This window comes from Pteropus alecto, unplaced genomic scaffold (assembly GCF_000325575.1).
Source record: "Pteropus alecto unplaced genomic scaffold, ASM32557v1 scaffold143, whole genome shotgun sequence".
NCBI lineage: Eukaryota > Metazoa > Chordata > Mammalia > Chiroptera > Pteropodidae > Pteropus > Pteropus alecto.
The window spans coordinates 3026687-3042280 of NW_006434828.1; the positions used below are offsets into that span (position 1 = coordinate 3026687).

General features: G+C 50.6%; 1 protein-coding gene and 1 pseudogene across 1 annotated transcript in view; one reads left to right on the plus strand and one right to left on the minus strand.

Annotated features, from left to right (window-relative positions):
• Window positions 1-15594, plus strand: part of ASB1 (ankyrin repeat and SOCS box containing 1) — a 41403-nt gene that overhangs the window by 18354 nt on the left and 7455 nt on the right. The gene's annotated exons all lie outside the window — the stretch shown is intronic.
• LOC112478320 lies at window positions 10021-10608 on the minus strand (annotated as a pseudogene).

The following is a 15594-nucleotide window of genomic DNA, read 5'->3' on the forward strand; positions in this document are numbered from 1 at the left end:
TGGTGCCCAGATCCGCCAGACCCCGGCCGCCCCTAGGAACTCACGGACCCCTTTCTTGGTGTTCGGCCGGGGTATTGAGCAGATGGCCAGTTTCCTCCCTTGTCCAAGTGCCTGATGTCCTTCCAAGATGATGAACTCGCGGTATTCGACCTTCTGTTCGCAGATTTGAGCCTTCTTCCATGACACCTTGTGTCCCATGGTAGGGAGCAGGGCCCGTAAGGCTCTAGCACCTTCCCAGCAGTCTTCTTTGGCGGGGCTGGCCAGTAGCCGGTCATCTACAGACCGCAGTGATGTGCAGTTCAAAGCCTCCTCAGGGAAGGCAGCAAGATCTGCGGCCAGCGCCTCGCCGAACAGAGTGGGGGAGTCGTGAAGCCTGTGGCAGTCGAGTCCAGGTCAGTCGCGTGTTTCTCCCGGTGGGCGGGTCTTCCCTCTCGAAGGCGAGCAAAGGCTGGCTGGCCACCGATACCCGGAGACTGACGAAGGCGTCTTCAAGGTCGAGGCACGTGAACCAGCTCGCTTGCGCAGGTCAGAGGCTTAGGAGAGTGTGCGGGTTGGGGACTGCCGGATGGATGGTGACCACCGCATTGTTGATGGCTCAGAGGTCCTGGACAGGGCAGTAGTCGTTCACTCCTGGCTTCTTGACCCGCAAGAGCGGAGTGCTCCAAGGTGACCGACACTCAGCGAGAACTCCAGCATCGCACAGACTCCGGATGTGGTCCCGAGTTCCCAGGCGTGCTCCCCGTGACACTGGATGTTGCCTTCGTGTGACAGGGATGGCGCCTGGCTTCAGATCCACCACGATGGGTGCGTGATCTCTGGCGAGACCTGGACCCCTTCCTGCCCAGGCAGCGGGGGACTCCTCTAGCAGACTGGTCGGATTCGCTTGCTTCTCTCCCGAAGAGTAAAGACGCCATCCGTCCGCCCTGGGCACCATCACGGCCATCCTTAGAGCGGGCTGGCCCCTCAGTGTGAGACGGGTGGGCTTCCCTGAGGTAAAGGTGATTCGTGCCCCAAGCTTTATCAGTAAGTCTCTGCCCAAAAGGGGAATGGGGCACTCGGGTAGGTACAAGAACTCACGAGTCATTAGGTGGCCCCCTAGTTTGCATGAGCGGGCTTTACAGAACGAGCGGGCGACTCGGTTCTCTATGGATGGCACCAAGGATGGTTGCCGTGCGATCGCGAGGGGAGCCACAGGCTTAGTTACCACGGAATGTTCAGCCCCAGTGTCCACCATAAAAGTAATTGATTGGTCCCCTAATTCTATTGTGACCGTAGGCTCCTGGGGCCTAGGATCAGGGAGCCGGGTCACCCCTAGTCTGACTGTCCTTCGGCCAGGCCGATGAGCTCTTGGACGGCTGGCTCAGGCTGGTACTTGCCTTTACGAGGTTGATGGAACTTCCCTAGCCCTTCAGGTGTCCTCCCGCCGAGGGGCTCTCGTCCTTCCAATGGCTCGTTTCTTTGCAGCAGGCGCGTTGGGCGCGGCATAGTGCGGGTCTCCTTTAGGCTTCTCTCTTGCGTGGGGGGAGCAGCCGTCTGTCGTACCGGGTCCAGGTTCCCTAGTGCAGCTGCCAGCAGGGACGCCTTTTGTCTCATCCGTTTGCCACCACATTTCGAATCTCCAGGCCACGGTTTACAGACACCTTGTTTGCGACCTCCAGCAGCGGGGTGGCGTTCATCCCCGCAAAACCCTCTAACTTTTGAAGCTGGCGGCGGATGTCAGCGAAGGATTGCGCCACACATGCCGCGTCGAGCACGCGCTGGTTCTCTCGTGCCTCAGGCTCAAAAGGGTTTACACCCGGGACGCCTGGCCCAGCCTCTCATAGAACTCCATGGCGACCCCTCTGGCCTGTGGAGTACGCTGCCGCTTTTGACATGTTTGTTGGCTTCCTAGCCCCGACTTCCACCCCTTGCAGTAAGGCCTGCCGGTACCTGTGGCGAGACTCTCTTCCGCGTGGTGCATTAAAGTCCCAATTGGGCTTGGCGTCTGGCGCAGCCTCTGAGGCCCATGCTACAGGGTCCAGGACGCCGCCCGGTGCTCGACCTTGGAGCCATCCTCGCGCTTCTGACAGAATCTCAGGAGTGGACAGTAGTCATCCCAGGTAGGCCGATGAGTCTGGAAGATGACTCGGGCAGATCAGCCATCGCCCGAGGTTTCTGGACGGGGTGTGCTGCTTCCAGTTGAGGAGGTTGGTTGTGCCGAATGGCTGATAGTGGAGGACAGGGCGGCCTGGCTGGACTGTGCCATCTTCTCCCGTCCCAAAGGGACCTCACGCCTCTCGGAGGGGCATCTGAAGGGCCGCAGACTGCTGGCTGTTTGGCCAAGCGGAGGCGCCGTGGGCTCGGGCTCGGTGGTGGCTCGGGCTGTTGGGGCAGCGGAGGGCTGTCCGGCAGTTGTGGGCGGAGCGTCTGGGCGGGGGCTGGTCGAGCCACGGGGATGCACGGCGGTGGGAAGACAGGTTCTTCCTTGGGGTCCCCTTGGTGGATTATTTTTGCCGGCTGCTCTTTGTTCTTTTTCCGAGCCGGTCGGGCCACTAGGACCTTACACTCTCCCTGCCTATTCGCGCAAAACCGGACCCCGGGGGGCACTACAGGAGCGACCTGCAGCCACGTGTCTGTACGGAAACTGGTCTGGATGTCCAGGGGTCTCCGTTACTACCTGATACACTGCCCTTGTGGGGAGGTCTAGGGTCCCTTCCAGGAGCCAACCTACCCCAAAGGTGGGTCATTAAAGCTCAGAAAGAATACGAAGCTTTCCCGGGGTCAGCTTGACCCCATACTCCTCTGAGAAACTTTTCTTAAAATTTTTCAACATGCAGTTTCAGACAGTTGCCTTAGAAGAACTTGCCCCCATGTTTGCAGGGAGCTTCCTTTGAGGCGGAGTCAGACCAGTGACCCCTGTATGTGATCTAGTTTACGGCCCTCCACTGTCCCTCGGTTGGGGAAAGAGCTTCCTTTGAAAATTGGGCGCGGAGGCCGGTGTTAGTATGTTCTGTAAAGTCCAAGAAACCTGGTTAAGGCAGCACAAAACGCTGAAATTATTTCGATGGAGTACAGAATCCTAGTTTTCTATTCTGAAAACCTTTTCGTAACATTCGCATCAGATCGGCAGTCTAAGAAACATGAAACGCGATTCCGGCTTTGCCTCAGCTCACTTTCGGCGTTCAAGTTTCCAGCCTTGTTTTGCTTCATGACACGAGGTTTCTCCTCGAGATCTCTCATGACCTTCTTCCACGCTGTCTTATTCCCTCGGTTGGCCTGTTTCAGCAATAACCACCTCGAAGGCAACACCTTTCCTTCAGGTTCCTTTGAAACAAGGCTCTAGACCTTACACCTTCTGTTACCGAAAACACTTCCTTTTTCTCCGTATGGCCCTGAGATGCCTTCCACGACAGACAACAGTCACGCCACAAAGCGGGTGGGGGACAGGGTCGGGGAAAGTTTAAGGGGACGCCGCTCACTTCGTCCGTCTCCACCCGCTCCCCTCGCGGGGATTTCAGGTGCCTCTTAGCATTGGTGGGTTGGTATAAACCCCCAACCTGGACCACTGGAGCAGACCCCTCACAGAGATCCAGTGAGGCCACCGTAAGCCGTATGAGGTCGCCATGGAACCGCAGATTGGGGCTCAGCTCTCGCTTCGTAGTCAGGCCACGTCTCAGTCACTCAGCATTCACTGTCTTTCCTACAACCTCCCACCGTTCCTTAACGTGTCCCCTAACTTGTGGAGGGCACTTGGTTGCCCTCTGGAGGGTGATGGAGCTCCCCCCTTTTCTTAGTGTTGATCCAACTCTTCCCACCCTGCAACTGTGACACAAAGACAAAGGTGGGTGCCCCCTCCACAGAGGAGACCATTCAGATGCTCATCTGGCCGTGTCCCCTCGCGGGGAACTTGGGCGACGCTTAGCCGTAGCGGACTCAGCTTCGTGACTTGCGATCGGACACTAGTCCGATGCTGCCCTGGACCATATGCTGTTCACCACGAAACCGCACAGTGAGCCCACATGAACTCCATGGCCTTCAGGGGACCTTAAGGGTGCCCAGCCGTGGAGCTACAGACTTGTACCAAGCCTCTCATTCACTCACTCGTTCACACATCACTCAAAACATTACTCCTCCCCAGCGGTACACGCAGCCAGTGGGGGCCTGCCTCAGCCTGACGCCCCCCTGCTGAGGAAGCTGTCACTCATACAGCAGGCTAAATGGTGCCTCCTCCTTTATGGGAGGCCTCTGGCCTAACCCGACATCTCCCCCACTGGGGAGACCCAGTCTCCGCCCCCGCTTTTGGAGACCCCGATGAACCTGGAACACTTGTCAGGCCCCCTGACCACTGTCCTCTTACTGAACACCAGGCGGTGTTCCTACTCCTCTTCCGTCCGACAGACGGGACCTGATTGGGGGCAAATCTTGGGATCAAAAATAAAAATAAAACAAAACCTGGGTCCCTTTTCCTCTTTCTCCTCCTCTTGCGGCCGTTTCTGGTGAGTTGGTTCTTCCTTCCTATGAGTCCGGTTGGTGACTCAGCCTCACCGGGAGTCGGGGTGCTGATCTGACAGAGAACCCGGGATGCTCCCCGGGTGACGCGCCTCCTCAGTCGTCTCCATCCCCTTCTGCCTCGGCCAGGCTGAGCCACCGGTCCGATGGCTCAAGGGGGCGGCGTGGTTGGAATCTCGCTGGGGCCTCCAAAAAATGTTGTGGAAAAGCTCCAAAATCAGACCAGTGAAAAACCAAGCAGTAACTCGGAGAGAAGGAGAACTCAAGTTTATTACGCGCGGTCCCAGAGGAGCTGGTGCTCTGAAGAACCTGGGCAGCCGGCTCAGTTGCAACATTCCTTATATACAAGAATTTTACAGAAGCTGATTGGTCAGTTTGAACGCGAACTGTTAAAAATGGCGGGAGTCGCTATGCAGATTGCAAGTAGTAACATCGGAGAAGGGTGGGAGTTGCTAAGTGTTACGGACAGTTATAAATTGTTACAGGGAGTGGGAGCTGCTGAGGGGTACATTCACTGCTCAGACAAGTGGGACAAGGTGCGAGTGAGCTCTGCAGTGAGCGCTTGCACGCAGCAAGCACATTTACAGAAGCAGAGCAAAAGGCTGATTAGCTTTTAATGAAAATCCTGAAATTTCCTCTTCACTTATTTCACTAAAGCTCCCTTTTTCTTTAGTTGGCCTGGAACGGTCCAGAAGGGTACAGAGCAGGGAGGAGCAGCTCTCTGTCAGAGCACTTTGTAAAGTCATGTTTCTAAGCCGTGGGACCCATGGGTCCTGCACCGAGGAGATGTGGACCTAGTGGAGGCTGCTGACTGGCTGGCCCTAGGGCCTTCCTCAGGGGGACACGATGGACCAATGGGAAGGAGGCTGAGTGTCCCTAGCTGGGTCCCGGGTGTGTCTTGACTGTCACCACTCCCACGGCACCTGTTTTGTTGTGGAAAAATCCCAAACCCAGGCCAGTGAAAAACCAAGCAGTGACTCGGAGAGAAGGAGAACTCAAGTTTATTGCGCACGGTCCCAGAGGAGCTGGTGCTCTGAAGATCGGGGCAGGGAGCGCAGTTGCAACATTCCTTACAAGATTTTTACACAAGCTGATGGGTTGGTTTGAACTCAGATGGTTACAAACCGCGGGAGTTGCTATGTAGATTGCAAGTGGTAACATTGGGAAGGGTGGGAGTTGCTAAGGGCTAAGGGTTACAAATTGTTACAGGCAGCAGGAGCTGCTGGGGTGCAAACAGTTACATTACATTTGTTACTTAGGTCCAGCAACGTGCAAGTAGGACAAAGTGCAAGTGAGCCCCTGCGTGCAGCAGGCGTATTTGCAGAAGCGGAACAGAAGGCTGATTAGTTTTTAATGAAAATCTCTTAAATTTTTTTTCTTTATTCCCCCCTTTTGATGCCCATTTAAATTCTTTTTAGGACATCACTTTTTTGATTTCCTTTTGTTCTCCTTGGACTAGGGTCTGATAATTCTATATTTTAAGAGTCTTTACTGCAGTTTTTCTTTCTACTGTGGCTTTTAATACTTATACACAAAGGATGCTCTCCTTTTGTTGTGGAAAAATACCCTGAAACTCCAAAACCCAGTCCAACGAAATACCAAGCAATAACTCGGAGAGAAGGAGAACTCAGGTTTATTACGCGCGGCCCCAGAGGAGCTGGTGCTCTGAAGATCTGGGCCGTGGGCTCAGTGGCAACATTCCTTATATAGGAAAATTCCACACAAGCTGCTTGGTCCGTTTGAACACAAACCGTTACATACAGCAGCAGTGGCTATGCAGATTTCAAGTAGTGACATAGAGAAGGGCGGGAGTCGTCATGGGTTACCGGCTGCTACAAGGTGTTGCAAATTGTTATGGGAGCTGCCAGGGTACAAAGTGCTACAAGAGGCAGGTGTTGCTAAGGGCACAAACAGTGTGGAGCAAGGTACAGTTACATTTGCAGATCGAGCAGAGTGCAGGTGAGCTCTTGCATGCAGCAGGCACTTTTGCAGAAAGCAGGCGTATTTACAGAAGCAGAACAGAAAGCTGGTTGGTTTTTAATGAAATTCCTCAAGTTTCCTCTTCATTCCCCCCTTTTGATGCCCGTTTTAATTCTTTTTAGGGCATCACCTTTTCGATTTCCTTTTTGATTTCTCTGGATTAGAGACTGATAATTCTATTACATAAAGGTCTTCACTGCACTTTTTCTTCTGTGGCCTTAAACATTTGTACATAAAGCCTATTCCTTAAATTTATTTAACACGCATGTTTTCTCGAATTCTACTAGGCTTATAATCCGTATTTTCTTTCTCTCTCTTTCTCATTTACACCTTCCTGTTTGGGTGTCACGTGCGTCCAGGAAGTGGTAAATCTTTCCACGTTCAGCGTGGCTCTGGAAGATATGCCTTTGCTACTCGCAAGCCGGTATATCGCCTCTGAAAGTAGAGAACTAAGCTTTAAGGAGGTTGCTAGGGTCTTATCCGCGCCATATTTGCGCGGGTACCTGTGCTAGTTTTGTCATTTGTTCGACATTGTCCTTAACTACCTCGCCCTGGTTTATCCATCTGTATGTAGTAGTTGGTGAGGTTGGCTTTCCTATGCACGCCTCTTTCTGCTGTTAACAGATAGCCTGGTGCTAACTTTGCTAGGTGGCATTTCTCATCTGAGTGTGTTCATGTGCAATGAGAGTCAGGCCTCTCTTAGTTTTGTTAGCGGTGACCTCTAAGACAGCCTTAAAACACGAATTCTTTTTCTACTTTCTCCTCTTGCACTGTCAAACTTTATGACTTTAGACTTTTTCTAAAGGAGAAATCCATGAGTTTTAATTCACCTCACGTTTCGAAGTTTGACCGGGCAAATTATATGCGAACCCTAATTCTGACAAGTATTTACCCAAATTAAGATGTTTCCAAATTCATTTTTAAAGATCATCTGAAAATTTGCATTTCAGTTTACAGTCTATTCAATACTTTATTCCTGCATCTTCTCAAATGTTTCTTCCTTATATTTGCCCCCTTCCCTTCCTACTTGATGAGACTTGGCTTTATGCTCTAGGATCTTTTTGCGGTCTGTGTCCAGCTTTAGTAATAAATACCGTGCTGGGGTAAATGCCCACGTGGACAGTTGTGCCATTGAGCCTTCTCCTGCACTACATTTTAGTTCAAACTCTAGAAGTCATCAGCTTTATCAAGTAGACGAATCAAGAATCGCCCTTACATTTTTTCCTAGATAAAAATTCGTATCTGACGTGGATTCTTGTCTATTTCTGGGCTAACACGGGTCTGTCTGTCTCTCTTCCCCTGTGGTCCCGTAAAGCTTCTCCTGTTTCAGAACTGTTTTCGTGGGGGAGGTTCGTCTGAGTTGTAACTTAAGGCTGATCACCTCCTGGATTACATACTGAATATTGAGTCTAGTTATAGATACAGGTCCCTTTTTTGAGTTCTCTGACATTCATAGTGGCTATGGAAAATTCTCTGCGCCCCCTTTAGTGACATGGATGCACAATTTACAGTTTTCTGCTCTAATTTCCCTCCTTCCCTAGTGTCCAATTATAAGGAGTCTCACGATGCAATTCCTCAAGTTTCGGCCATGCGTAGACCAGCCAGCTTCCGGTTTGTGACTGGAGCAGGGCATGTTGTCTTTGCAGGAGCCGATGAAATCTGTCTGCGCCGTCTACAAAAGGATTTCTACAGGAGTTGACTGTGGTGAATATCTGGACAGTCTGGACGGCTGGTCTTTATGCTTAACCATACTGACAAGCTGAGAGAATCTGATTAAATTAGTATCACAATTATCTCATAGAATCTGTGTCATATTGGGCCAAATCTTTTGTAAATTCGACAGTCTTATATTCCGATAACACCTGTTATGTTAGGCTAACAAACACTTTAGCTAAACCAAATTATGAAACACGTTTTAGCAGATATTTCACACTATTTTCAGTTCCTGACGCTAGGTTGCTATAATTTAGGGTAATACACTGGATTAAAATGTATAGTACTCTTTCTTGGTTTCAGCCTTTTACAGCATAGGATTACCTGTATAACTCGATTGGAATGGCTTCTTCTAATCTTTTAGCCTGTACTTTTTCTTCCGGCTGAAAGGGGTGGACCTAATTCTCTAAAAGGATGAGGCTCTTTTCTAAAAATTTTCTAGTGATGGGGCAGGGAATTCTCCTTAAGACCTGAAGGTGTTGGGGCATTTTCAAGGCTATTAATCTTGGGTTTCTTTCTTACTTCCTTATTATTGGAGAATCTCGCAGGCTCCTTCTAAGATGGAATGACCTCGGTGTCTTTGTAGGCAGACCCAGAAATCCCCTTAATTAATTTTTCCTGCCTGACTCTTTTCTATGAGCCACGAACCCCCTTGTTGTTACATGGATATGGATGGACTGGAGATCTCTTTTTCTGTATCTGCTTCCTGTTGCGAATGGTCATAGTCTCTGCCTGCTGGGGTTTCATGGAGCTAAAACGCCTTGATGAGGGCAGGGGCTTAGGTTTCTTGATAAAGCCAGCTATGGTGGTTCCGTGGGTCCAATTTATGCATTCAGCTTTCCCTAAACTTTGCAGCTTTTAGGCCTTGTGAAGCTTCTTTTCCTCTCGCCGTTTGTAATCCTCCGTTCTGGTGAAAAGCCCCAAGAATGTGCAGAGCGACAAAGGCATACCTTGAGCCAGTGTCGGCATTGGCCCGTTTTCCACTATTGTAGTGCCTGGATGAGTGCCTGTGACTCAGATCCGTTACGATGACCGGTCCTGTGGCGGAGCCTTCACTCTGATACCTCGTCGTCAGTTATTATTGCGTAGCTGGCTTCGTGCTGTCTGTGGGTGACGCTGCTCCCGTGGACCCCTTTCTTGGTGTCTAGCGGTGGCGATCCGCTCCTAGTCTGATTGTTCCTCGGCCCGGTCCACTGGCTCAGGTTGGTATCTTCCTTTTGACCGAAATTCTTTTGGCTTTTTAGATGTTTCCTCACTATCAAGGCACTCGTTTTTCCAATGGCCGGTCTCTTTGCAGAAGGCGCATTGGTCTCGGCGCAGTGGAGGTCTCTTTTTGGTTTCTTTCTTTTGTGAGGGCGCCGCAGTTTGTAGTTCTGGGCCCGGTTCCCCACTGCAGCTATTAACAAGGACACAGTTAGCCCTTTGGCCTTCTGGTCGCGGTTCTCAAACACCTCGTTCGCAACCTTCAGGAGCTGGGAGTTGTTCATCTCAGCAAAGTCCTCTAGTTGTTGAAATTTGCGGTGGATGTCCGTGGAGGATGGGGTCACGCATGCCATGTTGATCATGCTCTGGTACTCTCGTGCTTCGGGGTCAAAAGGAGTATGCACCTGGAGGGCCTTGCGTAGTCTCTCATAGAACTCTATGGGCGACCCCTCTGGCTAGCCTTCTAACGAAGGGGATGAGAAGCATCCCAACCCGGCTGTCCTTGTTCCGGGCGCTCCACCACTGTTCGTCAGGCTGCTTTATTATTACCAGGATTTCAGCCTTCGCAAAGGGCAGGTCCTCAGCATCAATCCTAGGAAAGTCATAGAGAGTCTGTACACGTTCTAATGTGCTTAGCTATCTGGGTGTGAGCTCCATCATGGTGGTGGTGTTTAGGCAGTGAGTTTTGCAAAACTCCCAGCAGGGCTGGCAAGCAGCCAAATTCTAGGTCCCTGATCTTAAAACGGCGGTTGGGCAGCGAGTTCACGATGTAGTGGGAGACCCGCGAGTTCTCGGACATGGACAGTGCATAGTTCTCGGGACAGGTGGGAGAGTCGCAGACTAGGAATATGCCGTGGAGTCGGGTTTGCGAGACATTGTCCCCACCTACGAAGCGGATTGATCTGAGAAGTTGAACTTGAACCTGGTAGAGGACATGGCGCCGGCCCAGGGCTTAGGGGCGGTAGGGGGCGGTGCAGGCACCGATGGTAGAAGCCCGTCTGGCAGCTTCGTGTAGAGTAGTTGCACAGGGACTGATGGACCGGCTGAGATGTCCGGCGGTGGGAAGAAAGTAGGTTCGTCCTCGAGGCGCCCTTGGTCAATTAATTTTGCCGACACCTTCTCGTCCTTTTGCCTAGCCAATCTGGCCACAAATTCCTTATCCTGTCCCTGCCTATTTGCGCCCAACCAGACCCAAGGGAGCACCATAGTAGCGGTCTGCAGCCATGAGTCTATGTGCGGCCATTGGTCTGGATATCCACGGGTCCCTGTCAGTATCCGATATACTGCCCTTACTGTGGGGAGGTCTAGGGTCCCTTCTGGGGGCCACCCTACCCCAAATGTGGGCCATTCAAGCTCACAAAGAGTACGAAGCTTTTCTGGATTTAGCCTGATCCCGTAATTCTCTGAGAAACTTTTCTTAAAATTTTCTAGCTGTCTAAGACAGTTAATTGGCTTAGTGGAACCTCCCTCCATATTTGCAGGAAACTTCCTTCGAAAGTTAGGCATAGAAGCCGGTGTCAGAATACCCTTTAAAGTTCCAGAAACCTGGTTAAGGCAACACAAAACACCAGAATCAATTCGATGACATACAGAATTCTAGTTCTGTACTCAGAAAATGTTTTCACAGCATTCGTAGCAGACCAATAGTCTTAGAAACATTAAAGCATAATTCCAATTTTACATCAGCTTCTTTTCAACATTTAAATTTCCAGTGTCGTTCCACTTTATTACATACAATTTCTCAAGATTTCTTCCCGAAACCTTTTCCGTTCTCTCCCTCTCAGAGTTTCCCGTCACCGACCTTTACACCTGCCGAGCCTTCAGCTGGCCTCTTCCGCTCCTCCGGCCATCCCTTCCTTCGAGGCAGATACCTTCCTTTTTTCCTTCAAATTAAGTTTCCGCTCTTTATACTTTTTGTTACCATAAAACGCTTTCCTTTTCTACTTACTTAAACCTTCGACATGCCTTATTCCTTCATGTAGATCTGAGGTGCCTCCTGCTCCTCCCACAGCAGACAGCAGTCACGCCACACGACGGAAAGCGGGGGTAGCGTCAGGGAAATTGGAGGGGACGCCACTCGCATTGCCTGTCTCCAGCCGCTCCCCTCGCGGGGATTTCGGGCGCCTCTTGCCATTGGTGGGTCAGGGTAAAGCCCTGACCCGGACCACTAGAGTAGACTCCTCACGGAGATTCAGTGGGGCCACCAGAAGCCGTATGAGGGTCACCACGGAACTGCGAATTGGGGCTCAACTCGTTTCGTAGTCAGGCGACGTCTCAGTCAACACTCACTGTCTTTCGCACACCTCCCTCCGTTGACAGTAAGCGCTGGAGAGCAAGCAGCCGGTCCCCCTAACTTGTGGGGGGCGCTTGCTTGCCCTCCGGAGGGTGATGGAGCTCCCCCCTTTACTTAGTGTTGAACTCTGTGATGGTGACGCAAAGACAAACAAGGAGACAGACAAGGGTGGGTGCCCCCTCCAGAGAGGAGGCTGTTCGGATATTCGTCCGCATTCGGATGATCTTCAGCAGCCCTTACGGGCCAGTGCACACGCAGCCTGACCGAGCCGAGCCGACCAAGCCGCTTCATCTGTAAGGATGACAGGTGCGTCCCGCAGTATCCCAGCGGCGTTGCGCCGGACTGTGGGATGGGTGCCCTGCAGCCGTCTCTCATTCACACTTCAGGTTAAAACTTCGCCCCTTCCCCAGAAGCGTCCTCAGGTTTTCGAACCCGGCCTAGTGGGTCCGCGCCGCCACCTGACGCCTCCCCTACTGAGGAGACCGCTACCCTCTGCCCGCCTAGAGACGCCCGGTGAACCTGGCAATTAGGCCTCAGGTCCCTTGGAAATAAGGAGGTGTCCTACTGCTCTTGCCTCCGACTGAGGGGGCTGGTTTGGGGGCTGGTTTGGGGGCTGTCCCGGGACCTCAGACTGGCTTAGCGCCCCGACCTTACTTTGTGTATTTATTTCCTACTCTTTTTACTCTAACCTGGCGCCTCCTGTGAACATGTCAGAATCACTAATTCGCACATACAAATAATGAGGTAGAAAACATAAAAGATACTAAAAACCTGGTTCTTTAAAAATACAAGGGGTAAAATAGACCGTCAGCGAAATACAGGTTACCTGCCGTATTAAATTTCAAATAGACGATTTAAGTAGAAAACAAACGTTGCACAGAATTATAGTTTGATCTCACCTTGGTACCTTTCCCTGCGTCCTTTTCTTACAGCTGTTTCTGGGGAATTTAGTCCTTCTCTCCTATGAGTCCGGTTGGTGGCTCAGCCGCGCCAGGGAGTCGGGGCGCTGATCCGACCGAGAACCTGAAATATCCAGGTGACGCGTCTCCTCAGTCGTCTCCGTTCCCATTCGCCTCGGCCTGGCCGTGACACTGGTCCGGCGGCTCAAGGGGCCGGTGTGGTTGAAATCTCACTGGGGCCTCCAAAAATGCTGTGGAAAATATCCCCAAAGCTCCCAAACCCAGTCCAACGAAACACCAAGCAGTGACTCGGAGAGAAGGAGAACTCAGGTTTATTACGCGCGGCCCCAGAGGAGCTGGTGCTCTGAAGATCTGGGCCGTGGGCTCAGTGGCAACATTCCTTATATAGGAAAATTCTACACAAGCTGCTTGGTCAGTTTGAACACAAACCGTTACATACAGCAGCAGTGGCTATGCAGATTTCAAGTAGTGACATAGAGAAGGGCGGGAGTCGTCATGGGTTACCGGCTGCTACAAGGTGTTGCAAATTGTTATGGGAGCTGCCAGGGTACAAAGTGCTACAAGAGGCGGGTGTTGCTAAGGGCACAAACAGTTATATTCGTGGAACAAAGGTGCGAACAGTTACATATGCAGATCGAGCAGAGTGCAAGTGCGCTCTTGAATGCAGCAGGCACTTCTGCAGAAAGCAGGCATATTTACAGAAGAATTTTAATGAAATTCCTTAAATTTCCTTTTTATGTTGACCTTTGCTGTCTCGTGTTTTACTCCTTATGATGACAACCTATTCCTAAAATTTACTTAACACGCATGTCATCTTGAATTCTACGAGGCTGTGAGCCGTATTTTCTCTCGTCTACGCTTTTCCCGAGGGAGTCTTCTCAGCTTACCTTGTTTACACGTTTTTCATGCACTCGGGTCCCTGTTCGGGCGCCACCTGCTGCGTCCAGCAAGTGGTAGATCCTGCCACATCTAGCGCGGCCCTGGAGAATATGCCTTTTGCCACTTTCAAGCTAGTGCACCGCCTCCTTCTGCTGCTAATAGTTTAGTGCCAGTCTGTTCTGGTAGATGGCATTTCTCACCTGAGTCCATGGATGTGCCAGGAGGGTTGGGACTCTCCCAACCTCGCTGGTAATGATCTCTAAAACTGCCTGTAGTTGGATAATTCGGTTTGACATGTAAATGGGGGAACAGTATCCCCAAGATCTATCTTTTGCCCAAGTGGCAGGCCCATAGTATTGGATTATTCGTTCTGGGGGCCACTCATCATTTTTCTAGTCTCCTATTTGAATTTTAGCAGTTACTGTTTGCATAATTCTTGGGCAATTAATCACGTCCTATCTGGTGGCATTTCTTCTAGTATCAGCTTGTCTTGTGACCTAAATCTTCATCTTGCCTTTTACCTTTGGCATTACTTCCAGAGTACAAACTTCTTGGCTTAATTTATTTATTAATTTCTTTTGCATCCTTTACCTCTCTGAGCCTAATAATTATATTTGGCCTTTGACGCTTCTACATACTACCCCATTTGAAGTTCTCTTGTTACTCGTCGTAAGTGTCGTGGGACCAGGTGGCTAAGCCGTTCCCCTGTTTTCAGAGGTAAGAGGATAAGGAAGGTTTTATCATGCCAATTACACAGCTTCCTTTCCAATTTTGGGAGGCAGATGCAGGCCTTAGTACTTGACCTTTAATATGAATTGAACATAGGGATTTAGCCCTGTCCCATCAATGCCAAGTGTTAGTACCTCTCCGGAACTCCAACGGGTTGGTTATGATTAACTCTAATCAAGGGGTTGGTTATGATTAACTCTAATGGATTACACACATGTGCGGTGCAGTGTCTTCTTCCCAGGCAGCCCATAGGACACATGACCAAATTGTTCCACATGAGGAACTGTGGGACATACATACTTTTCTTCCGTCCTGTAACTTTCTTCCCAGCTGAGAGATCTGCAGGATCTCTTTCTTCCTATTGGCCCTGACTCATAGCAGCACAGGCATCAAGCTTTAGGATTATCTGATTAGGATTTTCTTTCATTCTAGTCTGGGCTAACAAGGGTCCTTCTGCCTATCCTCCCTTGTGGTCCCTCAGAGCTACCTTTATTTCAAACATTATTTCAGTGGAGAGTTATTTGGGTTGTAACATACATAAGGTTGATTACTTCCTGGGTCGCATATTGAATATTGAGTCTGGTTATAGGTACAGATCCCTTTCTGAGTTCCCTGACGTTCATAGTAATTATAGAAAATTACGGTAGTCTTAACCTCCTTCAGTGACATGAATACATAGCTCACGGTCCTCTGCCCTAATTTCTTTCCCTCCCCAGTGTCCAATTACCAGGACTCCTACGATGAAATTCCTCAGGCTTCGGCCGTGCGTGGACCAGCCAGCTTCCGGTTTGTGGCTGGAGCAGGGCATGTTGTCTTCTTACTTTACGAGGGTTGGTGGGATCCGTCTGTGTTGTCCACGAAGGGTGTTTTTGCAGGAGCCACCGGTTTCAGCCGACTCTGATGATCGCCGATCCTCAAGCTTCTGCCATGCGTAGACTGGCCGGCTTCCGGGGGTGGCCAGAGCAGGGCCGACGATCTCAGCTGGATTTCAGCTGCCTCCAGAACACGATTTGGAGCAGCTGATTAGAAAGAGATTCTGCAACCCATGTTTCCTGTTCTGGAGACACTGCTTCCTTCACCCAGATGTGGTGCATTCACTTTAATACTGTAATAGCAGTGAGAGTTGTCGATACGTAACAGTGCGAGGGCCTGTTCAGGTTGGTTGGAACGGCTCCTTTCTCCTACACTGCATCTTCTAGGAATAGGGGTGAACCTAATTCCCTACTAGGATGGGGGCTCTTTCTAAAGTTTGATATTTCTAGCCAGATCCTAACACAGACCTTACTAAATTTCTTTCTCCACTGACTGAATACCCTTAAATCCCAATTCTTCCTAAATTTCTGTTAACAAAATTACAGTCACCCTCCCCCACCGCCGACGAAGCAAATA